Raw genomic sequence first — 16,531 nt, 5'->3', positions numbered from 1 at the left:
TTGAACTTTTGGTTTAAGTCAGCATGGCATGCCTTATGTTTTTAAGACACAAATCCCAAAGGGAAAGGGTTTCTTGTGTGCGGTTTCTCATCTGTTCTCAGAGAATGCCTGCAAGGTATCTCCACACATGGGGTATTCTTTACCCAAGACCTGCCTATCAGCAAAAAAAGGCAAATCAAACAATCACCAGCAGGCAGACAATTTTTAGAAGCATCTCATCTTAGGGCACCACACAAGCTGGATGGTATAATCCCCCTCCCCTTCTGCTGGTAGGTGGAAAATACAACTCACAATGATGCAACCTGGATACTAAGAAAATGAGTCCTTTGATGCTGCCAAGTAGCTTAGTTGTGGATCAACTTGTTTTATCTTCTATCTATTCACTAAAGGCTCAGCAGATATTCGCCTCGCATAACATTTTACATTCACAAAAGTCATACAGAGGTAAAGCTAGAACAACCCCTGGGGCACAGCCCAGCCTAAACTGAGAGTGGGGAGGTCAACCGTTACTCTGGGCATTGACATTTCACACCGCAACAGCGCCCCTGCAACCATGTGGTGAACTAAGGAGAAATTAGACCTTACCTGCTAATTTGCTTTCCTTTAGTCCCTCCAGACCAGCCCAGGATTGGACTGATGGGTTGTGTACGCCTACCAGCAGGTGGAGACTGAGAAAACTCTGACTCTAGAGAGCCAATAGGAGCCCTGGCCATGTGACCCCAGCCTCAGTATTTGAACAACAAAGCAGAGAAGAAAAGAAGGACCAACCGTCTGTGCCTCGTGGAATCCAAGCAGCCACAAAGCACTCCTGAAATGTGCTTAAACAACAGCTATGCCAGAGAAGAGGTATGCCCCCCCCCCCCCCATAATCGTATATATAAAAAGTTGTTTGTTTTTTTAAACTATCAACTTGCAAAACAGCTCTGTATCCGACAACTGAACATCTGAACACAGTAATTCCGAACATAGAAAGAAAACCACAATCATGAAAGAACACAGGAGGGACCTGGGCTTGTCCGGAGGGACTAAAGGAAAGCAAATTAGCAGGTAAGGTCTAATTTCTCCTTCATTAGCATCCCTCCGGACCGGCCCAGGATTGAACTGATGGGAAGTAACAAAGCAGTAGTCCTATGGGAGGGACCCCAGCAAACCCGCTGTGAGTACTCGATATGCAAAAACCGCCTCCTGCCGGCACTGAACATCAAGTCTGTAATGTCTAGAAAAAGACACGAAGCTGCCTGCCCTCTTGTAGAGTGAGCTTTAACACTTTCTGGAACTGCTCTACCCGCCAAAAGGTAATCAGAAGCTATCATCTCCTTGATCCACCTAGATAACTTGGGCTAAGAAGCTGGCAAACCCTTACGGCAACCAGCAAAAAGAAGAAAAAGACGATCCGCGCGGCGAAAGTCCTCAGTAACTGCAAGATATCGTTTAAGTACTCTCTTTTTTTTTTTTTTATATTTTATTTATGATTTCAATTTTTCACAAGTATTCAATCTTGTTATAGAAAAACAGAGTAAGTATAATACATATAGGAAATAAAAATAATAAACTTTCCCCTCTTATACTAAGAGAGGTAAGAAAAACACAAAACATCCTCTTTCTTAGACCACCAAAACTTTGGAGGGAGCGTTAAGCATATACAGGTGGTTTAAATAAAAAGAAACTATCTTAAACATAGATGGCCTGGTTAACTCCTTACATCTTTATTATTAATCCTGATCTTCTTAATATTCAAATACTATCTGGTTACTTTCTTCATTTCTAGAAAAGGTTTTAGCTGTTGCGGTTCAAAAAAAACCATATTTTTTATCTTGGTAATTTACCAAACATTTACATGGATAAGACAAAATAAATCTCGCTCCCAGCAGTCTAATCTCTTCTCTAAGTGCCAAGAAAGCTCTTCTTCTATCCTGTGTGGTCTTAACCACATCCGGGTATATCCATATCTTATCACCAAGAAAAGTTTTCGCGGCATTTTTGAAATACATTTTCATTATAGCATTCATATCTTGTTCGAAAACCAACAAAACAAGCAACGTTCTCCTTGCTGAAACTTCGGTTACTGACTGTTCTAAAAAGTCAGTCAGATTTTGCAAATCTCCCATAGGCTTCAATTTTTCCCCCCTTTTTAAATCAGGTAAATAATAAATTTTATTGATTGGAGGAATCAAATCAGGGGAATATTGGAGATTTTCCATCAAGAACTTTTTAAATAAATCCTTCGCATTTATTTCTGGGGAAATTGGAAAATTCAGCAGCCTCAAATTCAAACGTCTGTTATAATTTTTGAACAGTTCTATTTTTCGATGTATTAACATTTTATCTTTTATAAGTAAATCCGTTTTTTCCTTCAGAGTCGATATGTCCTGGTGGGTAGCAGAGTTAATTTTTTCAGATTCTTTTTTAAATGTCTCAAATGTTAATGCTAATGAATCTAATTTACTCACACTTGAAGCAACAACAGAAGTCAATGATTGTATCGCCTGCCAGATAGAGTCCAAGGTAACCGCCGTGGGAGCTTCAAGCTCTACTTTGTTCTGTTCTCCCAGCGTCTCGACTCGGGTTCCGGTGGTAAAACCCCCTGCAGCGCCATCTTCGGACACCTCTAGAGGGCCTAGCCCGCTTCTAAGACCTGCTGGGCAAGGCGGAGGGTTAATCTCCGGCGAGGATAGAGATGTATCTGCTCCTAGTGGGAAAGACAATCCACCCGCGTCTCCCACTACCGGAGCCTGACTCGAGCCGGTCTGTCGAGGAGTACTGGTGGCGTATTTCTTCATCGTCGTCTGCACAAGAGTAGTTTCTGGGTTCGCCACCGGTAAAGCCCGTACCACTCCTTTCCTCTTGGTGTGAGGCATTTTTCAGAGGCAGTTTTGCAATAATCGTAAGCACCATAGGAAAGTCAGCGACAACGAAGAGCGTCCATCCGTTCTTCCGCCATCTTGACACGCCCCAAGTGACATCAACCAAAACCCACCTTTTTGATCGTTTAAGTACTCTCTTAACATCCAAAGTACGCAATTTCCACTGCTCCTCCGTTCCTGAGGCCGATCCCAGAACAGGAAGAAAAACCGACTGGGACAAATGAAAACGAGAGACTACCTTAGGCAAAAAGGAAGGAACCGGATGAAGGACCACTCGCTCCTTAGAAAACTCCAAAAAAGGAGACCTGCAGGAAAAAGCTTGCAACTCCGAGACCCTCCTTGCCGATGCAATAGCCACCAAAAACACTATCTTAAGAGTCAAATCCTTCGGAGAACAAGCTAGCAACGGCTCAAAAGGAGGCCCAGTTTAAGAGTCAAAAGCACCAGATTAAGATCCCAAGATGGAAAGACCGATCTGGCTGGTGGACGAAAAAGACTAAACCCCTTCAAAAAACGGGAGACATCGGGAAGACTAGCCAAGGACTTACCCCGAATCCGACCTCTGAAACATGAAAGAGCTGCCGCCTGCACCTTAAGTGAAGAGAGAGACAAACTTTTATCAAAACCTCGCTGCAGAAAATCTAACATCTGAGCCACCAAAGCCCAAAAAGGAGCAATCCCAGCATCTGTACACCAAGCCTCAAAAATTCTCCAGGTGCGAATATAGCTTAGAGAGGTGGAGCGACGACAAGACCAAAGCATGGTAGAAATCACCGGAGCTGAAAATCCCCTCTTAGCTAAACGGACTCGTTCAAGAGCCAAGCCGTAAGACAAAATCGAGCAGGGTCTGGATGCAGAATTGGCCCTTGAAACAGCAAGGTCTTGTGCAATGGAAGACGAAGAGGAGATGCCACCCGAAGACGCTGAAGGTCCACATACCAAAGACGTCGAGGCCAGTCTGGAGCCACCAGAATTACCGCCACCACCCCCCCCTGCTCCCCGATCCTCTGTAGGAGATGACCTAAGAGAGGCCACGGAGAGGGGGAGCGTGTCCAAGATGGCGGCATGCTGAGGGGGGGCGTGTCCAAGATGGCGGCATGCTGAATGCTAGCTTCGGAGCTCTTTGTTAGTCTGCTCAATTTAACGAGTTTTCCTTAAACAAGATGCCCCATACCAAACGTAAGGGGAAAGTAGCGACCTCGGCTACTAGAACATCTTCCCCGGTGCAACAGACTATCGAGAGATATACCATGAAGCAACCTACCTTGGATTCTGGTAGGGGCCCTGCTGTCTCCAAGGGTGAAGACTTCCTAGGAGACCTGGGGCTTGAGGTAACACTCTCCCCTCCAGATCTTCATCCTCCGCCGATTCCCATAGAACGCCTATCCTGGCGCGATCAACGCGACCCGGAAGAGGTCGACGTAGACTCGATTCGAGGTGCAGGAGCGGCGACTTCTGAGGGAAGCCTGATGTCAGCGGCTGAACATCATACCCCGATTCGGGGGGAAAAATCGGCGGCAACCCTGGAGAGCATTTGGATGGCTCTCCAGAGAGTGGAGTTAACGGTGGCCAACTCAGCAAAGGAGATTAAAGACTTAGTGAGTACTGTTGCAACCTTATCCCAGACCTTTACCACAACTCAGCAAGAAACGAAGGCACAATTGGAAGGTCTTAATCAAGATGTAAATAATTTGAAAGAAGTCTCCGTTTCACTTGTAAAAGATAATATGGCTACACAACGTAGAATAGAATTACTAGAAAACTTTAACCGGAGACTTAACCTGAGACTCTTGAATTTCCCGAAAGAAATTGGCATCAATCCTTTGGATGCATTTAAACTATATTTGCAGGAGGTACTAAACTTTTCCCCGGAATCCATTCCACCTCTGAATAAAATATATTATATTTCCTCTAAAAAACCACCTGTAACAACTTTACAAGCTATCCCAGAGGAAATTCAAGAAGAATCTTTGAACATTACCGACATACTAGAGACAACTCTAAGTGTAAATTCTGAAAGATCAACACTAATTGTATCTTTTGTTTTTCAACAGGACTTAGACGCAGTGTTACGAATATACTTTAAAAAAATGCAGACATTATTCAGGGGTAAAAGAATTTGGATATATCCAGATATAACTAAACAAACTCAAGAAAGGAGGAAGCTGTTTTTAGTACTGAGAGCAGAAGTTATATCTATAGGGGCTTCCTTCTATCTAAATTACCCCTGCAAATGTGTTGTAAAGTATCTGGGACTAAAATAAATTTTCCATCAACCAGAACAACTAAAAGTATTTATTAATATGAAGAAATTGGCTAACCATTAACCCTTTGAAGATAATTATGTGTACCAAGAAGGATTGCATGCTAAGCATATTTCCTCAGTTTAATTTCTTATATATATTAGTCTTCTTAATTTGGTAGACCTCTCCCCCCTTTTTGTTGTGGTCTAAAGAAGATTAACCTGTTTCCTTTTTGAACATATTTGCCTGTCATGGGAAGGAATATTGTTTCTCATATAATAATTTGTTTTTGTCTGCATTGCCTGCTCAAATGTAACAATTTGTTTAATTTGATTAAAATATAAATAAATAAATTTAAAAAAAAAAAAAGAGAGGCCACGGAGGAAAACGCGTAAAGCAGACCGGAGGGCCACTGCTGTAAGAGGGCGTCTATTCCTGCCGCTCTTGCATCCCTTCGGTGACTGAAGAAGCGAGGAACCTTTGAGTTGAGACTGGAGACAAAAAGATCTAGAACTGGTGTGCCCCACTGCTCCCCCAATGCCCGATCGCCGAGAGCCCATTCTCCTGGATCGAGAGTGTGGCAACTGAGAAAGCCTGCTTGAATGTTTTCGACTCCTGCAACATGGGAGGCTGAGATGGCGGTGAGGTGAACCTCCGCCCATGCCATGAGACTCGCCGCCTCTCGACTCAAGAGACGCCTCTTCGTTCCCCCTTGGCAGTTGATATAAGCAACTACTGAGGCATTGTCTGAGAGAACCCGCACCGCCTTGCACGCCAGCAGAGAACGGAACTCCTACAGAGCTAGTCGAATAGTCTCCAAAAAGTTGATGGATTGAGACGCTTCTAGAGGAGACCCTGGGTCCACCTGTCTAGGCAATGGGCTCCCCAGCCCCGGAGACTGGCATCTGTCGTTAAGGCTACCCACCGAGGAGACTCCACTGGCATCCCTGCGGAAAGATTCTTCATCCGTAGCCACCAGAAGAGAGAGCTGCGTTCCTGGTTGCCCAGAGACAACCTCATCTGAAGTGAACCCGTTTGAGAGGACCACCGGGACAGAAGAAACAACTGGAGAGATCTCATGTGAGACCTGGCCCAGGGAACTACGTCTATAGTCGCTGCCATGTACCCACAGAACCTGAAGATAATCTCGAGCACACAGGTCTCATCTGTGAAGTAAACCCAGACCGGAGCTTGAGAATCCTGCCCTGGGGAAGAAAAACTCGACCCCGCGCCATGTCGAAGGTGACCCCTAAATACTCCAGAGACTCAGAAGGAACCAAACGGCTCTTGGCTACATTCACCACCCAACCTAGGGACTGCAAAAAACTCACCACTCTGTCCGTCACCTGGCGACTCTCCAGATAAGATTTTGCTCTGATCAACCAGTCGTCTAGATATGGATGGACGAGGATCCCCTCTTTCCTGAGAGCCGCTGCCACCACGACCATAACCTTGGTGAAAGTGCGCGGTGCTGTCACGAGGCCAAAGGGCAGAGCCTGAAACTGGTAATGTCGACCTAGAATCGCAAAATGCAAGAACTTGTGGTGAGCCGGGCAAATAGGAATATGAAGGTAAGCCTCTGTCAGATCTAAGGCTGTTAAATACTCTCCCGCCCGAACTGCCACGATGACTGACCCTGAGAGCCCGACTGAAAGCCTTGAGGTCTAAAATAGGACGAAAGGAACCTTCCTTCTTGGGTACCACAAAGAAAATGGAATACCAACCCTGCTTGCACTCGGAAGGATGGACTGGACAAATAGCTTGAAAATCTAAGAGCCTCTGTAGAGTCTTCTGAACCGCGCCCGCCTTTTGACGAGAGCGACAGGGAGACTCCAGAAAGGCGTCTGAAAGAGGCCTTGCGAATTCTAAGGCATAACCTTCTCGAATAACTTCCAATACCCACTGATCTGAAGTAATGTGGGCCCACCTCTGATAGAACTGAGAAAGCTGAGCTCCTACAGGGACCAGAGGAGAGGCCCTCGCACCTTCACTGGGAAGAACGGGAAGGAGATCAAAACTCCGCGCCCGAGACTGTACCTCCTCTGCAGAAACCCCGAAAGGACTGAGTCCTACTGAAAAACCGAGACCTCTGAGCCTGAGCTCCCCGGTCGGCTTGAAACCTAAGGAAATTTCTCGCTCTACCGCGACCAAACAAAGCCCCCCCGACTAGACAGATGAGGCCTATCCTCTGGAAGGCGAGGAACTTTAGAATCCCCTACAGAATGTACCAATTTATCCAATTCTTCTCCAAACAAGAACGAACCGCTAAAAGGAAACTTACTCAGCTTAGACTTGGAGGCCGCATCCGCCGACCAACCTCGCAATCAAAGAGATCAGCGAGTTGCGACACCCAAAGCCAAGGACATAGAAGATGCCCTCAGCAGATCATACAAGGCATCCGCCAGAAAAGCGGAACCCGTCTCAATCTTGGCCACCTCTACATCTATATCCGCAAGATCATCTGAAGATCTATCCAGGACTCTTTCCGCCCAACGAAAACAGGACATGGCCACCAAAGACCCGCAAATAGCCGCCTGTACCGCCAAAGATGAAACATGAAAACTATCCTTTAGCAGAGAGTCCAGCCTCCTGTCCTGGACATCCCGAAGCGCTGTTCCTCCGTCCACGGGAACTGTGTTACGCTTAGTAACCGCTGAAACCAACGCATCAACTACCGGAACCTTAAGAAGAACTCTGTCAACCTCCGGCACCGGATAAAGGCGAGTCATGGACCTGGCTGGCCGAAAAGCAGAGTCTAGAATCTCCCATTGTGCTTTAATAACATCCCAAATGTCCTGATGCATGGGAAAAGTTCTTCCTGAAGACCTAGAGCCTTTAACCAATAAATCAACCTTACGGACCTCCGAAACCGGGAGTTGGTCCTCAAAACGCAGAGTAGAAGAAACCAAAGATATGAGCTCCTGCAAATCTTCCTTATGAAAAACTCTAGCCACAGAAGGATCTTCACCTTGCGGAAAGGAGCCAGCTTCAGGGTCAACAGAAGACTGATCCTCCCAAACTTGCTCAGCTAGCCCTTCCTCCTCTTCCAAGAAGGGCATATCTTGATCCTGGTCCGAGAAAACATCTATCTGTAAATCACATCCCCTAGGCTTTTTAGCAGGAGAGACAGACCTGGAAGCCTCTCCTGAAACTCCTGCTCCTGAACCAGCCTTCTGCATCAGAAAGGCCTGGTACATCTGGAGGACAAACTCAGGGGGAAAACCCCCTTCTTGAGTAGCTCCAGACTGTACCAGTGCCCCTGCCTCAGTATCCCTTAAAATCATTGAAGGACGATTAGTAGAACAATCACAAGTGGGAGAAGCGGCACCTGTAATCAAAATGGCCACCGTTCGCGCCAATTTTGCGGTACCGGCATCAGGAGCAGAAGCGAAGGCATCTGAAGAAACTACGACGGCATGCGACGCCGAAGAAGCAGTAGCGGCAGGCACCGAAACCGGCGGAGGAAGAGAGCCCAATGTCATCCACCGCTGTACATACTTACAGACACCGGAAGCGCTAACCCCCCACGGCGCTGACAGACGTCACACCGTTTCAACTTCTCCGACATAGCTGAGGAAAGCTTGCCCATGACACAGCTCGCGCCTTTTTTTTTTTAAACAAGGTACCGCTCCGAAAACCAGACCTCTGGCAAGAAAATACGGACAAAACCCCAGCTGCTCGTTTAGACCTCAGGAGGAAAAAACTCACTTGCTCTCTTGCTTATATATATATATGTATACTAGTAAAAAAGGCCCATTTCTTAACGCAATGAAACCGGCGCTAGCAATGTAATGAGTTCCTGCCATTAATTTTTCCACGGTTGTATTCTGAATATAATTATTGTTTACATGTGTAAGATTTCTTTATATACAATATTTTTTGTGTAAACTGTGTTACAATGTGATAAAAGTTTTCCTTGTTCAGGCCCTTCAATCAGTTTAACAATCACATCAGAAGAGCTCCTTACTCATGAGAATGCAACATAGAGTTGCCCATGTGAGAGACAGAGTGACAGTATGTTTTACAGACAGTGTAAGAGAGAGATACACAGAGTGATTGAGTGTGTGTGTGTGTGTGTGTGTGTGTGTGTGTGTGTGATGTGTGTGAGTGACAAAGTAATTAAATGTTTGTCTTCCCTTCCGTTCTGTGCACTTGCCTCCACTGATGTTCATACCTCCCTCTATATGATTGTTTGTTAGAGATTCAATCCACTCCACTTCCCTGCTCCAAGTTCCATTCTGTCTGAATGGTTCTTCTTTCCTGTGACGTCACGTTTGTTTGCTTGGCAACTATGCAGCATTCCGTTTCCTCGACATGAGGGCGGGGACAATGAGAGCCAATGAAACGCTGAACTACAGACTTATGAACCCTACACTGCCACAGAGTCAGCTTCAGAATGTTGGAGGTGCTTTTTATTATATAGGATAGGATATGTTTTGTTTTGTTTTTAACAGCTGATCCACAAAACAAAGCAAACACACAGAACTCAACAGAGCTGCCTGCTCGTTAACACACCGGGGAAAGGTGAAATTAGGCCTTACCTGCTAATTTTCTTTCCTCTAGACCCTCCAGACCGGTCAAGACGCTTGGGTTATGCTCGCCTACCAGCAGAGGGAGACTGAGAACACTAACTTCAAACTATGTACATATAACCTGTGCCTAGCCACCTGTCATCAGTATCCGCTTAGCAAAGCAGAAAACCAAAAAACCTGAAAACGTTAAACAAAACCCCTGTACCTGGAAAACCAATAGTCAAACACCAACAGTGTGCCTCCACAGACGAAACGTCCAAACGTCCCGCTCTGTACTGTTTTAGAGTCAAAGAAATTCTCTCCGACCACACTAAACTTGAAAGAATAGTCCTAGCAGAACACGGCTCAAAATCACTTCTGATAATACACAGGGCGGGCTCTTGACCGGTCTGGAGGGTCTAGAGGAAAGAAAATTAGCAGGTAAGGCCTAATTTCACCTTCCTCTTCAACCCTCCAGACCGGTCAAGACGCTTGGGAAGTACCAAAGCAGTAGAAACTTAAGGGTGGGACCCTTGAAAAGCAGAAGACAACACAGCCGCTCCAAACCGAGCATCCTCTTTTGCCTGAACATCAAGTCTGTAATGCTTCACAAAGGAATGGATGGAAGACCACGCCGCTGCCTTATAAATATCCTGCGGAGGAATAAAACTACTTTCCGCCCAAGAAGCAGCTACCCCCCGAGTAGAATGAGCCTTAAGCACCGAGGGCATGGCACGGCGTTTCAACAAGTACGCCGACGCAATGGTCTCCTTCAACCACCTAGCCAGAGTAGCCTTGGAAGCTGCTGCCCCTTTTTTGGGACCTCCAAACAACACAAGCAACCTATCCGATGCTCGAAAATCCTGCGTTCTGCGCAAATAAGACCGTAAAACGCGCCGTACATCCAACTTAGCCAGCCGACGTTGCGTAAGATCCCCAGCGCGATCCCCCAACACAGGCAAGGAAATCACCTGGTTGACATGAAAAGCCGACACCACCTTAGGCACAAAGGAAGGAACCGTCCGTAAAGTCACTTTCTCCTTAGCAAATGACAGAAAAGGCTCCCTGCAAGACAGAGCCTGGAGCTCTGAAATCCTACGCGCCGAAGAAATGGGCACCAGAAAAACCGCCTTCAAAGTAAGATCCTTACATGTAATGGATGCCACGGGTTCAAACGGAGGTGCCACCAACGCCTCCAGAACCAAATTTAAATCCCAAGGCGGAACCAACGGACGACGAGGCGGCCGAATCAACTTCACTGCCTTCAGGAACCGCCCCACATCAGGAGAAGCCGCCAAGGAAACTCCCCGAATCTTACCTCTAAAAAACGACAAGGCAGAAACCTGCACTTTCAGGGAAGAGAGCGACAGTCCCCTCTCCAAGCCATCCTGCAGAAAATCCAAAACTTCCACCACCGAAGCATGCAAAGGGACATAAGCCCGCTCTTGACACCAATTCTCGAAGGTGCGCCACACTCGCACATACGCCAAAGAAGTAGACCTCTTGCGAGACCGCAACATCGTATCAACCACTCTGGGCGAAAACCCTTTCTTTCTCAACTGGTGCCTCTCAAGAGCCAAGCCGTAAGCAAGAACGGAGAGGGATCTGCCATCTCTATCGGCCCCTGAACCAGTCGCACCCGAGGCCCCAAGGGAATCGGATCCTGCACCAGTAACCGCATCAGATCTCCGTACCACGGACGCCGGGGCCAATTGGGCGCTATCAGAACCACTAACCACGAGTGACGACCGATCCGCTGTACCACGCGGCCCACCAGCGGCCACGGCGGGAACACGTAGAGCAGCTGCTGAGGTGGCCACAGAAGCACCAACGCGTCGATGCCCTCGGCTCGAGCATCCCTTCGACGACTGAAGAACCGAGAGACCTGCGCATTGTCGGCCGACGCCATAAGATCCAACACTGGCCGACCCCACTGCAACACTATCTGCTCGAACACGGAGGGATGGAGAGCCCACTCTCCGGGATCCAACGTATGCCTGCTCATATAATCTGCACTCATGTTGTCCACCCCTGCCACGTGTCCCGCTGACAGACTCTGCAGATGAACTTCTGCCCATGACAGCAACTCCGTCGCCTCTACCGCTAACCCGGGACTCTTTGTTTCCCCCTGTCGATTTACATAAGCGACGGCCGTGGCATTGTCGGAAAGAACCCTGACTGCCTTGCCGTCCAGAAGACTCTGAAAGGCCCGAAGAGCCAACCGAATAGCTCGCGTCTCCAGGCGATTGATGGACCAACTCGCCTCCTCCAACGTCCAACGCCCTTGGGCCACCTGACCCAGACAATGCGCCCCCCATCCTGACAGACTCGCATCCGTGGTCAGCACCACCCAATCTGGAGTGTCCAACGGCATGCCCTTCGCTAGATTCGGAGAGTGGAGCCACCAGCGAAGACTGCACCGAGCCACCTCCGGCAGCGAGAGCCTCTCCTCCAAACTCTGAAACTGAGGAGACCAGCGAGACAACAACGCTACCTGTAATGGTCTCATGTGGGCCCTGGCCCAGGGTACCACCTCTATTGATGCCGCCATCAGACCCAGCACCCGAAGATACTCCCGCGCCGACGGCGCCCTCTGAGCTCAGAGCTGCCGGATCTGAGACTGTAGCTTGGAGATGCGAGGCGCTGTCAAAAACACACGGCCTCTCTTCGTGTCGAAACGGACTCCCAAATACGCTAGGGACTGCGACGGAACGAGGTGACTCTTGGCCAGATTGACAACCCAACCGAGCGACTGCAGAAAGGACACCACCCGACCGGTGACCTCCTCGCTCTCTGATTTTGATTTGGCTCGAATCAACCAGTCGTCTAGGTACGGATGGACCAAAATGCCCTGCAAACGCAGCGCTGCCGCCACCACTACCATGACCTTGGAAAAGGTGCGAGGCGCTGTCGCCAGGCCGAACGGAAGCGCACAAAATTGAAAATGTCTCCCCAACACCACAAAGCGAAGAAAACGCTGGTGTGCCTCTAGGATGGGGATGTGCAAGTAAGCCTCCGTCAGATCTAAAGACGTCAGAAACTCTCCTTCCTGAACCGCTACAATGACCGAGCGCAGTGTCTCCATTCGAAAGGAAGGAACCTTCAGAGCCGCATTGACCTTCTTGAGGTCCAAAATGGGCCGAAAAGCATCCTCCTTTTTGGGAACTACGAAGTAGATGGAATAACAACCCGTACCTCGCTCTCCTGGAGGAACCGGAACTACTGCTCCTAACTCGACCAGACGCGCCAAGGTCTCTCGCACTGCTCTCGCCTTGCGCCTGGAATGACAAGGAGACACGAGAAAGAAATCGGGCAGAGGACCGTCGAACTCTAACGCGTAGCCGTCTCGCACAATCTGCAGCACCCACTGATCTGAGGTGATCTGGACCCACCTCTGGTAAAACAAGCGCAAACGAGCCCCCAAGCGAACCAGAGGTTGGGTCCCCACACCATCATTGCGAAGGATGAGACGCTCCGGGCGTTCCCGACGAGGAACCTCGCCCACCACGGCGACCACCTTGAAAGGACTGAGTTCTTTGGAAAAAACGACCCCTAGTCCCCCTGGAGGACCTGCCAGGCCGATATCGTCGAGCTTCCTGAAACCGTCCGCGCACCGCGGACCCCCTAGCAGCCTTAGGACGAAGCTCCGGAAGACGAGGAACCTTAGTATCACCAAGACCCCTCACCAACTTATCCAACTCTTCCCCAAAAAGCAAAGAACCTTTAAACGGCAGCGAACACAGCTTTGCCTTAGAAGCAGCATCCGCCATCCAGCCCCGCAACCACAGGGCCCGACGAGCAGCCACCGCCAGGGTCATGTTCTTAGCCGAAGCCCGTAACAAATCATACAGTGCATCAGCCATGAAGGACGACCCCATCTCCAACCTTGCCAAATCTTGAACTAAGGAGGCCCTATCAGCCGGCGGGCTATCCAGCAGCCGCTCCGCCCAGCGGAAACACGCCCGGGCCACCAGGCCTCCACAAACCGACGCCTGCAGCGCCAAAGCAGACAAATCAAAACTCCGCTTGAGAAACGTCTCCAATTTCCTGTCCTGCGGGTCCCGCAACGCGGCCCCCCCATCCACAGGAATAGCCGTAGCCTTAGTCACAGCCGTCACCACGGCATCCACGGTCGGAGGCCGGAGGGAATCTCTATCCTCCTGCGGAAGCGGGTACAACTTAGCCATGGCCCGAGCCACCTTACACTGATCTTCTGGAGAACGCCACTCTTGGGTAATCATTTCCCTCAGATCCGCGTTCATAGGGAAAGTGCGAGATACCTGCCGAATCCCCTTCACCAAAGGATCCTGCGACCCGGCTGTCACTGGAGCTGACGCCTCAAACTTGAGAGTCGATGACACCTGCTCAATAAGTTCTGCCAACTCATCGCGGTGAAAAATGCGGACCACCGAAGGGTCCTCCCCAGGCACAGCAAGCTCCTTCTCATAACCAACCAACGGCCCCTCATCCTCCTCCAGGGGACTAAAATCGCCCTCTGACTCCGGAGGGGAAAAACTTTCCATGTCCTCCGACCACTCCAAACGTGGTCTCTTAACACTGGCACCCCCCATCCCAAGACTAGGGGGCTCTGCTCGCGTCGGCCCCGCCTGCCAGGCCTGGAACAAACTCCAAATAAAATCCGGCGGTAAACCCATCCGACCAGGACCGTCCCCCCCAGAAAAAACCGGACAACTGACTGCCCAAAGGTCCTCCGACCAACTCCGGGCCTTGCGGTGCCGATTCCAAAATGGCGGCGGTTCCCGCCAAAATCGGGACCGCCGCCACGCTACCAGACTGAGACACTGCCGGCTCTGGAGGGCCCGACGCGGGAACCTCCGCCGCTAACACCGGCGGAGCGGAGGAAGAAGACTTCGGTTCGCCACAGAAACGGCAAGAACCGCCAACCACTTCAACCCCCCCGGCGCGCACAAAATCTACATCGCAGCGGCTTTCCCGCCATCGCGCCTAAACAAACAGCTGACAGCCCACTCACCAGAAGCCTGCAAAACAGCGCCCCAAAGCAGCTGAACAACTCCGGAACCCCAGATTGCAGCTCACTCAGCTCTCCACACCGCTTGGGCCTTCGATCTTTGAGTTTTTTGTTTTTTTTTTTGTCAAAACTTTATTGCAGCCTGAAATTGAGCCCTGCTGCTGCTAAAACTAAACGGCACTCAAGGCTGCAGCACAGAACTGCAGCCGAGGCACAAAGCTGCCCAAACGGGAGAGCCAGTTAGGGGGAGGGACCCGGCCACCCAGGTGTGACACCCCAAAGGGGACAATGGCAGGCCCCACCGGACCCACCAACCCCCAGCACACTAAAGTCTTCCAGGCACAGGGATAAAACTGAAAAACAGACCAAAAGCGAATGCTACATACCTGTAGAAGGTATTCTCCGAGGACAGCAGGCTGATTGTTCTCACTGATGGGTGACGTCCTCGGCAGCCCCTCCAATCGGAATCTTCCTAGCAAAGTCCTTTGCTAGCTCTCGCGCGCCCGCGCGCATGCGCGGCCGTCTTCCCGCCCGAAACCGGCTCGAGCCGGCCAGTCCAGTATGTAGCAAGACAATACAGTTCAAGGGAAGACACAACTCCAAAGGGGAGGCGGGCGGGTTTGTGAGAACAATCAGCCTGCTGTCCTCGGAGAATACCTTCTACAGGTATGTAGCATTCGCTTTCTCCGAGGACAAGCAGGCTGCTTGTTCTCACTGATGGGGTATCCCTAGCCCCCAGGCTCACTCAAAACAACAACCATGGTCAATTGGACCTCGCAACGGTGAGGACATAACTGAGATTGACCTAAAAAATTTACCAACTAACTGAGAGTGCAGCCTGGAACAGAACAAACAGGGCCCTCGGGGGGTGGAGTTGGATCCTAAAGCCCAAACAGGTTCTGAAGAACTGACTGCCCGAACCGACTGTCGCGTCGGGTATCCTGCTGCAGGCAGTAATGAGATGTGAATGTGTGGACAGATGACCACGTCGCAGCTTTGCAAAGTTCTTCAATGGAGGCTGACTTCAAGTGGGCTACCGACGCAGCCATGGCTCTAACATTATGAGCCGTGACATGACCCTCAAGAGCCAGCCCCGCCTGGGCGTAAGTGAAGGAAATGCAATCTGCTAGCCAATTGGATATGGTGCGTTTCCCTACAGCCACTCCCCTCCTATTGGGATCAAAAGAAACAAACAATTGGGCGGACTGTCTGTGGGGCTGTGTCCGCTCCAGATAGAAGGCCAATGCTCTCTTGCAGTCCAATGTGTGCAGCTGACGTTCAGCAGGGCAGGAATGAGGACGGGGAAAGAATGTTGGCAAGACAATTGACTGGTTCAGATGGAACTCCGACACGACCTTTGGCAAGAACTTAGGGTGAGTGCGGAGGACTACTCTGTTATGATGAAATTTGGTGTAAGGGGCCTGGGCTACCAGGGCCTGAAGCTCACTGACTCTACGAGCTGAAGTAACTGCCACCAAGAAAATGACCTTCCAGGTCAAGTACCTCTGATGGCAGGAATTCAGTGGCTCAAAAGGAGGTTTCATCAGCTGGGTGAGAACGACATTGAGATCCCATGACACTGTAGGAGGCTTGACAGGGGGCTTTGACAAAAGCAAACCTCTCATGAAGCGAACAACTAAAGGCTGTCCCGAGATCGGCTTACCTTCCACATGGTAATGGTATGCACTGATTGCGCTAAGGTGAACTCTTACAGAGTTGGTCTTGAGACCAGACTCAGGACAAGTGCAGAAGGTATTCAAGCAGGGTCTGTGTAGGACAAGAGCGAGGAGCTAGGGCCTAGCTGTCACACCAGACGGCAAACCTCCTCCACAGAAAGAAGTAACTCCTCTTGTTGGAATCTTTCCTGGAAGCAAGCAAGACGCGGGAGACACCCTCTGACAGACCCAAAGAGGCAAAGTCTAC

The 16,531-nt window shown here is 49.6% G+C and overlaps 1 protein-coding gene across 1 annotated transcript in view; it reads right to left on the bottom strand.

Moving 5' to 3' along the window:
- WIZ (WIZ zinc finger) overlaps positions 1-16,531 on the bottom strand; it is a 121,537-nt gene that overhangs the window by 22,549 nt on the left and 82,457 nt on the right.

The sequence above is a fragment of the Microcaecilia unicolor genome, chromosome 3 (assembly GCF_901765095.1).
Source record: "Microcaecilia unicolor chromosome 3, aMicUni1.1, whole genome shotgun sequence".
Lineage (NCBI taxonomy): Eukaryota > Metazoa > Chordata > Amphibia > Gymnophiona > Siphonopidae > Microcaecilia > Microcaecilia unicolor.
The sequence above is the reverse complement of the archived record's forward strand: the minus strand, read 5'-3'. Positions and strand labels throughout refer to the sequence as shown.